This window comes from Hipposideros armiger, unplaced genomic scaffold, assembly GCF_001890085.2.
Source record: "Hipposideros armiger isolate ML-2016 unplaced genomic scaffold, ASM189008v1 scaffold_102, whole genome shotgun sequence".
NCBI lineage: Eukaryota > Metazoa > Chordata > Mammalia > Chiroptera > Hipposideridae > Hipposideros > Hipposideros armiger.
The window spans coordinates 1,981,501-1,991,471 of record NW_017731452.1 but is presented as its reverse complement, the minus strand read 5'-3'; positions in this window follow the sequence as shown (position 1 = coordinate 1,991,471).

The following is a 9,971-nucleotide window of genomic DNA, read 5'->3' as shown; positions in this document are numbered from 1 at the left end:
CCTTCCCCCAATTCCCCAGCACTGTTCCCTTCCCCCAAATACCCCAATAAAAAAAAATCTTAAAAAAAACAACAAAAAACTTTCAACATTAAAAACTGACCCGTTTCTACAAAGGTTATCAAACATGGACATAGCATAAGCCAAAATAAAGAAATTGCCTAATGGAAATCTGCTACAGTCCTGGGTGGTATCCTTGTTTATATATGGTGATTCATTTTGGTTAGTTTCCTCTTTTGCTTTTGAGGGAGTTTAAAAAGCATTTAAATTAGCCACCAATAGAAGCCAAAAGGACATGGAGATAGATAGCATTTGTATAAATAATCAATAAAAATTCTGAATTTTTTTCTCTCCAAGAGTAAGATCAGCATATTTGGAACGGGGTGGGGGAAAGCAAAGCTAATTATTATAAAATATTCCAGACATTTTCCTCAAAATTAGAAGAAATAAAACAAAAAATGCACTTAAGCACATGGTCTTGAGCCTTTTTAGGTAAGTTCTGGTAGCAATGCTGTTAAGAAGTAATAGGTCAAGTTTGCTTTCCGCCAGTAAGGTTTGGCATGCATTTCTGATCTTCGTTCAATAATAATACAATTACTAAAATAAGCTAGTTTCAGCCTTGAGACATAGTATTTCTGCAAATTCTTGACTTTCCTCCTAAAACTTAATTGAAAAAAACAAATATTGCTGTGCCTTGTTCTCTGTCACAAACCTCTTATCCTATGTGGTTCCTATGTTTATGACTAAAACCCCTATGCACAGGTACTGTGAGGATTCATTTTTCTGTAATTACTAAGGAGGAGTTCCAAAGGTATACGATTCCCCAGGCCAGTTCATCTCCAGGAAAGGACATGAGGACTAAGAAGAAAGTAGGTAAATCACTAAACATTGATTCCATTACTCTTGCCATCTGTTCATTACGGGGTGTGCTGCGGTTGTGTTGTCCTTTTTCTGAGATGTAAAGATTAATTTTAATGGACTAGAATATTAATCTATTCATTATATATAATTTATTAATGTATGGGTCTTTTTCTGTCTCTCAGTGGTTGACTTACCCATGTTAATATATGGTGGGCCATCACGCGTGTATTTCAAAGTTGGACAGTGTATACTGCATAAGTTGGACGGATAAAATTGGACAGTGTATAAATTCAGCTGGTGGAAATTGATGGCAAGACAGTATAAAAAGCAGGTGCAGCATTAATAAACTACATACCCATCAACCACAATGACGACTTCTTACTCATGCTAGAGGTAATAACCTTGCAGATGTATACACGAGAGATGAACTTGCATTGTATAAATTAAAAAGGCAACACCATTCCAGGTTATTACAGAGACTTGCTTTCAAGCCCAATGGTCACCCCCAAATGTTCAGTTAAGATCTAGCTGTTATTTATTAAATAACTCCAACACCTAAAAAAAAATAGTCTCCGCTAGGAAATCATTAAAAAAAAAAGAGGCGGAAGAAAAACATTAACATATTAATGACTAATATTACAGATGCACTTGCCATAAAGACATCTTTCATTGCTCAGTTTCTTTAAACATCACTTAAGGTATTAAAATTGAGAGTCAGCTACTGTTTGTTCAAATATTGGTTAAATGTGTCCTTAGTAGGAAAAAGGGTGACACACTCAAAAGGACTGACTGAAGAATGACCAATACAGAAATACCAAGACAGGGACAGCTTACAGGAAGCCTACAGAGAATACTAGTATACCTTAGGGTGCAAAAAACTTTAATTCAGTGGTATGATGGTAAATGTTTAACAATTGACTTTGGTGGCCGGGAGGCCATCTCTGATTTGTAACATCTGCCAGTTTCTGTGGTGGAAATATCCCCACTATGGCCAATTTTAAACTAACTGTGTTTAACAACCACCACACGCAATTCCTGACAACTTAACAATTGATTCTTGAGAGCCACTGGGACCAGCTCTGGCCCACCACTGGCCAGAAGGCGCAGAGGGAGGGAGCCCTCTGGTGATAGATGACACACGCTTTGCAGTGAGAAAGTGAGGTTCCCATTTGATTTTGCTACTTGCTTCACAACTTTAAACAGGTTACATACATTCACTGAGCTTCAATTTTGTCACCTGTAAAATGGTGCTAACAATGTTACCAACATTACCAAGTTGGTAAGTGAGGTGATGCATGTAAAACATTTAGAAGAATGTGTGACAGACAGTAATTTAATAGTATCTTTTGCCCATGCATGTAAGGTTCCATTTACTATCATGAGAATTAGAGCTATTACAGTTTTTGTTTTCACTTGAGGTGTGCCTGTTTTACCTGTTAATCATAAATTGTTTTTAAAAATAAACTCTCCTGACTTAAAGGTGAAATACACATCAAGTCCAGTTTGCCAAAGTTTAAACAGCATAATGTCTGAATTTTAATTGTCATCCTGCATGTGAAAGCAAATTATAACACTATTTTTAAAAATATGATGATCATAGTAAGACTATCATAAGGTGACAGCCTTATGATACACCTCATTGTCTTTTGCTTTACCCTGATTGTCAATTTTTTTGTAATTTCAAAGTAATATCTCTCCTAAAAACCACAACATTGCATTTCTGTCTTTTCAAGTTTGTATTTATTTTATAGCTTTCCTAATTATATGTCATTATAATATTACGTGTCAACAAATAATCTTCACTCACAATATCTATGTGACTCCTACAATCATCCTTTTTCTTCAACAATACATTTTGATACGAATATTGAGGTTCACAGAAGTGATATGTTCCAAATCATACAATTGATAATGGCGTATCTAGAATCTAAACTCCAGTCAATTGAATACCACGTTAGTGATGAGGTCAGAAGGAAGAAGTTACAGGACTGATTGGGAGATGGGAGGCCCTTTGTAGGAACCATTAGCACAGGACATTGTGACACTTAGCCCTGTGGAGGGTCAGTTGAGCTCATTTGTATCAAGGAAAAGAACAACCATAAGAGGACATCTTTGGACTTGCTAATGTGAGTGCTGACAAGGAGTTGAGGGGTGGCTTTATCTTTTGTCAAGGGACACTTTCAGAGCAGGTGAGAACATAAGAGAAACTCACGGCCCTCTTAAGATGGTCTACAGAGAAAAGCTCCCTTTCTAAACATTTCTTTCCCTCTTGGGATAAATGCAGAGACCCTGTATTAGGGGACCCCGCTCAGAGTCTTCTAGTGGGGACTTGCTATAGCAAAGACAGGCTGGGTTTGATTAGAAAAGCGTGCAGATTTACCTCACAAAATGTGTTGGTTAGGTGCTGGTGGGTGTATAATCTCTAGCGTGAGAGCTTACCTCTCAATTTTAGTTCGTTTTCCTTTGAAATAGTGACGATCATAATCCTTATCTGATAAGGAAAAGATTGAGACAATATACATAAAGCATTTAGAACAGGGCTGGACAAAGAGCATGTGATGAATAAATATCATCATCACTATTAAACTCTTAATAACTACTTGCTTTTGGGGGGCATTTTCCAAGACACATCCTAGGTGGAAACTTAGTACAAATGTTGATCTGAAAATGTTAAAGTGTACATAGTATTTTCCTTTCCTCCCCACCTGCTTATGCAGCATTGATTAATTTTATTCACAGGCCATGGCTGACTTTTGAAACCCACAGGGTCTCTTATTAGTTATATCACTGAATGGATGCAGAGGTGCCCATAATGAGATGTGGAAGAATTGATCTTAATTGACCTAAATCATTGTATATGCTGTAGTAGCTCCTTTCCTACTATGAGGTCATCATCTATCCCACAGTATATCTGGACACTTTTTTTATAGCTGATAACCTTCCATCTCATCACAACCTATTATACAGATACTTATGAGGAACCTACTACGTCCCTTTGACTGTGTGATTAGAAAGAAGCAGACAGCCTAGAGACACTGTGGCAGTAACGATTAAAAGTAATTTTCTTGATGATATAGGATATAAATCATGTCTGATTTCTAAAGTAATTGGAAAAGTATGAGATGGCAATTTAAATGAATTATTGTATCATACTAATGAGAAATGTATATTTACATACATATTTTAAAATACACTACCCTTCTACCTTATTTCCTCTAATTAGGCAGAGAAATATCAACTGTTAGTCTTCACACATATCTCTGCTCATGGTTGACACAAAACCTGATTTATTGTGATGAGGCTCAGGAAAAGTATAGCTCCCTGGGAACTAGACAGATGCATCACCTTGGGGTCTTTCTTTCTGAAAACCCCTTTCCCTGCCAGGACTACAGGGCCAACTTTATTCTCAGTAGTCAATAACTGTTCATGTTTCTGCGTGTGATGCTATGCACAGTTTCTTCTGTATTCAAAGAGCTCCATGAAATTAAGAATAATAAACACAAGAAAGTGAGTCTGGGAAGTATTCCCTGGAGAGATGGTGTTTATGATAAAACCCTGCCAACTAAGCAATGATGATGAACTAGGCCCATTAGCAATTAAGAGACCCTGAGTTCATCAGAACACTCTTGAGGATGCTGTAAATTGTCTGATCTGCGTGCTACACGCCTCGATTCCTTTATAAAGCAATAATCCCCACCCCAACTCCCTCTCCTCCCACGTCACTGAAGTGGCACAGGAGTTACAATTTTTGTACCATTTTCCTACTGGAACTTCTAATCTGTCAACTCTGAATGGGTCCAGCTATCCACCTTTCCGCTCTGTACCCAGTCTCCTGCAGACTGTTAGATTAAATCACACATTTGAGCAGATTGGTGTCATCACGCTTTCTAGGCACCCAGTGGCAGCTGGACTCTACTCCTGACCAGCCATATTGTTATGCCCATGGGTCCATCCCCCGTATCGTTCATCTCAGCAATGATTTTAATTCTTTATTATTCCCCTCACTGAACCTACCCTGCCACCAGCCACTTTTTTTCTGCTGATATTTTCCCCTCTTTCTCCATAGAGAAAATTGAGGCTTTTAATCTATATTCACTATGTTTGCCTGAGTATCCTCTAGTATCTTATCTCCTATTAAAATATAGATACAGACCTTTTTTAACCTAAAGTCCCTTTTTAGCTACTGTTTTATCTTTCTCCATCCTCTCATAGCCAAGTTGTCCAGAAACAGGGTTTAAATTCACTAGCATATTTAACTTCCCATTGAAAATTTTAATCTACAGCAAACTGAGTTCCACTCCCATCAATTTCACTGAAAATGTTCTGTGCTTCAATTACCTTTGAAAAGCCACACAAGGAACTCTCCCCAATCCTCATTTCAGGAGTGAAATGTCTCTACAGCACTTGTATTTATTCTTAGAAATATAAGTTAAAGTGCTTTTCTACTGTAAATATTATACTTTTCCATTGCAGAAGCTTTCAATGACATATAAAGAAGAAGACAAAAAGAAAAACAGATGCATACCCTCACCACTCATGTTAAAGCAGGGTTTAACATTCTTACATATTTCTTTTCAGGATTTGCTCTATGCATAGGTAGACATTGTGTACAGGTGAACATTATGCTTTTTTTTGCTTAAGATAATATCATAAACATTTTCCCCATGTTGTCAAGTAATTTTAAGGCTATGTAATTTTCCATTATATGGAAAAGCATAGTTTAATTAATTTTGTCACAGAATGTAAACAATGAGGTATGTTCCTGTACTATTAAGTATCCTTGAAAAACTTGATTTGAATGGTTACAGAGGATTTTGTACTATGGTTGTATAGTAATTCAGTTAATTAATATCCTGCTAAGCCTTTAGGTTGCTATCAAATTTTTGCTATTTTAAATAGTGCTATAATGATACCCTAGTACCCAAAATCGTCTTGAATCGTCTATTTAGATATTTGCTACCTCTTCCAAAATTAGAATATAGACCTTCCCATTTAAAATGTGTATTTTTGGAATTAGCACAGAATTTCTCTTTATATCTACAAAGGAACATATTATTAGAGCTTGTACCTAGCTGATAAGGTAGGGAGAAGCGCTAATGACAAGGGGCACAGCTAAATGTTGGGATCTATTATTAAGAAATGGGAGGACCAATGTTGGAAGGGAGTAATCAGTTGACATGCCACCCACATGTAAAATTATAAAATGTAGTTTACTCCAGAAAATGACTTATTTAAAAAGGAAACAAACTAGTAAGGAGGGTAGTTTTGGGGAATGAGACGACTTAGAGGGATAGAAATGAGAGAGATTTCTGGAAGAGTCTTATATCTAGGAAATATCTTTTTACTTGCCCATACTTTTTGGGTCACAAAGCTATTTTATTATATCAAACAGAGCTTACACCTTTGAATTATTGTGTTTACCATATGCACAAATGAAGACTATTCCTGACAAAGCTCGAAGATAAATTAGCTTGGATTGAGGGGAAAATAAGAAAATGCTGAAGAAATAACAAAGCCTTTCCTGTCTTAAGTTACTGCAGACAAATTTTACATAATGTTTTAAAGATTCACAAAAGGCTGGAAATGACTGTTTGGTTCAGTGTTATTCATGACTTTTACTAATTAAGTCTGCCTTTTCTACTAAGCTTGGAGGTACTGTGGAGAAAGCTGATTGTCAAGGGTAAATAGAGATTGTTAATCATTTAGTTTCAGTCCTGCTCTGAATCGTCCCCAAATAATTAGCAGTCTCTATAGTCGGAATAGAGCACCAGAGGAAGAAAGAGCCTGCGTTGGTATATGTGGAAAAATAAGATGGAGGGGTGGCAGGGAGAAAATCCTATTTGAACGTCAGTAAAACAAGTACCTGATTTAGCTCCTGAAATTATACTGATGTAAACTGTGAAAAAGCTATGAAAAAGAACAGGTTTTCATTTTTTAATGTTTACAAGGAGCTAATCTAGGAAGATAGAGTCTTTGTTTAATTGATTGATTAATTTAACGACCTCAACATCAGAACAGTGGTTTCAAATTCAATGACTGATGAAGCCCCGTTTTGATCTGCTAGAGCCTACATTTTCTGAGATCTTTTGCAACCCAAATAAATATAATTAAGTAGATTTTCTGAATCTTTTATCTTAAGGTCGCCCCAAAGTAAGTGGTGTTATAGTGTAGGCTTTGATAGAAGCACCTCAATAGGAAAGATATTGCATAATAAAGTGTGTTGCGAGTCGGGATGAAGATATACATATCAAAGGAAATGCAAAAAACCCCTACTCTGTTTGAGGATAGAATATGGTTATGAGTTTTAGTTAAACAGAAAGGTGACTTGTGAAGACAATTTCTTCAGGGAAACCAGTGCTATTTTTCCACCCACCAACACACAAGAGGAAGGGGAATGCGAGTTGATGTAATTTTGTGTGTGGGGGCAGGGAGGTGTACTATCTGCCTCTTTTATCTGGAGGGCAGAAGGTGAGGCTTCAAGGAGAGCGTGCCTCATACTTCCTGAAGGGGAAAATGTGGTGGAATACGATCTGACTCTAGCAATTGAAATTTAGAGGGTTACAAAGGGAGGACGGAGGCAGTTTTTTTAAAAGGTGGCTACCTAGGAATTGGCCTGCCACATTGCTGAGTAGGGACACAGGGCAGGTGACTGCTTTCCTTGAGGTAGTGAGAGTCAGCCTGGAACTATCTGGATACTTGAACCAGCAAACCACCTGGGAAGAAGATGGAACTCCAACCAAGAGTCTTTGTGGCTTGAACTTCCTGAAAACGAGGGGTGAGGCGTGGCAATCAGTGTCTCAGCAAACATCACCCAGACTGCAGTTCAATGCAACCAGCAGATGGGCAGCTGAGGGGAGCTTTGCAGTTATAAAACGCCCATGCAAGAGAGAGAATCTGCTTTAAATATCTCCCAGGTCTAGAGAGAATGAAGTCAACATATAACAGTGCCAGTTAACTAGGAACTGTCCTACCACCCGTTTCTCTCCTCCCTTGCTTTCATCAGATATGGTGGCATTAGAAGCTTGTGAGTATGTGCAGAGAGGGGGTAAATGACAGAGAGAGAAGGTGCTATTATCACTTTCCCATGTCACAGGTTTTCATTTCTATCATCCCACCTGGAGAAAGGAGTCAATAAGAGCAGAAGTGTTGATATTTTTGACTAGACACTTTTAATTACTTAAAGGAGGCTATTCTTTATACCTTAAGGGAGCCACAGAGATTTCTATTATCTAGGAGTGAGAAGAAAAGTATGGAGTCAATATTCAAATACACCAGAACTTCTGGAAACCTCAGTTGCACAAGGCCCTGGAAATGACCTGAGATAATTGTATGTTTCTGTAAAATTTGTAAAAGTAAGACATTGATTTTATCACAATTTCTTAAGACTGGTTTCTCTTTCCAGTTTCTCCTGTCAACTCTTACCCTCCTCCTGTCAGGGGACTTTGAAGAGCCTATAGCTGTTTTAAGGTATTCTTAACTTTCAGATAAATACTGATTTTTTTTCAACATTATATCAATCATACTCAAATTCAAAAAGGACCATAAGGATAAACCATAGAGCAAGATGAGATTGACTCAACACTATTATATGAAAAAGTTTCTTGTTTATTTCAAAATCATGTTCCTACTAATGTTTATAGACCATCAAAGAGAATATACAATGGATGAAAGAGAGATTTCTCAGATATTTTGTGACAAATGTTTTTGAAAGCTTTCCCTGTTATGAGATTCTGAATAGCCTACTTCATGACTAACAGTTTCAAATAATATTTTGTTTGTAAACTGTTTTGCGAAAGACAGAAATCATTTACAGCAGTTGAGTTCTAAGGCTGGATGGATGCATATGGTGAGAACATTCAAAAGTCATGAAGATGCCACAGACTAAAATAAGGCTAGGTTCACCTGACTTGCACATAAATAAATATGCACAGATTGGACCAACACTTTGAAGTAAAGATGAGAGGAAATATTCAGCATTATTGTGAGATATTAAAAGTTTAATCACAGTCATTTAATCCTCAGAAAAAGGGGTTTCCTTTTTAGAGGTCATGGTGACAAGAGGCATTCTTGAAATAATAGAAATATCAAAAAAATCATGGAACTAAGGGCAGAATTTGATTCATTTTTGCACTAGCACTTGAAAAAATTGAAGTGAGAAAATATCAGATGTGTTTATCAAAAGTATTTTACAAATAATTATTACAAAAAAGAGAAATACTGTACAAATTGAGATAAGTCCACTTAAAAAATACAGAAGGGAAACCCTACTTCATTGTTACAGATTCTTCATGGAATGTGACAAATATTGAACAGCTGGTAATTATTGTATGCTACTATTAAAAGGGAAACTGATTTTTGCTTTTAGCTTTTTTCACAAACAAGACCATCTGTCACTTTAATTTTTTTTAAAAAGTGGAATAGTATGCACAGTTGTAACCTCTAGTTGAACAAATAACTGTTAGAAAAGTGAGGAAAAGGGGCTGCAACCATATTTTTAATATCATTGTTATATCACCCTAAATGACATCAGTGGGGAGAGTGATGTAAACACATTCGAAAGTCCTCTTTTCCATAAAAGAATGAGAACACTGGCAATAGCTGAAAAAAAATTTTCAAAACTCTGGAAATTAACTAAAGGGGTTAATACAGGGGACATTTCTTCAAGAAAAACAGTTGAATCTCAGTAAGAACAGTCAGCTTTGTCCCATTTTAACTTTCCCTATTCCCATTCCTCAGATGGAGACAGAAAGGCCACTTAGCATGGTCACTTCCACTGGCACAGAAGACTCATTAGAATTTAGAGGCTCGATGTCCCCAGCTTCATCAGGGTCTACTCACATGTCCTCATCCCAACTTACAAGATCTCATTCTTTACTAGTCAATGCCCTCACTTTACCAGTAGACCCCTGTGAGACTGGAAGTTCAACTTGCGTTATAATTCAGCCAATTGCAGGATGAGGCTCTGTGTTTGATTATCAGCAATTTCAGCCCAGTGTACACAGGGTCTCCTTCAGGTCTTGTTTAGAAGCTTTTAGGTTATTTATGAGGTGCTTGACCTCGAATTGGAATCCCTGAGCTCATCCTTTTCTTTCACCAACCTTCAGTGACATTAG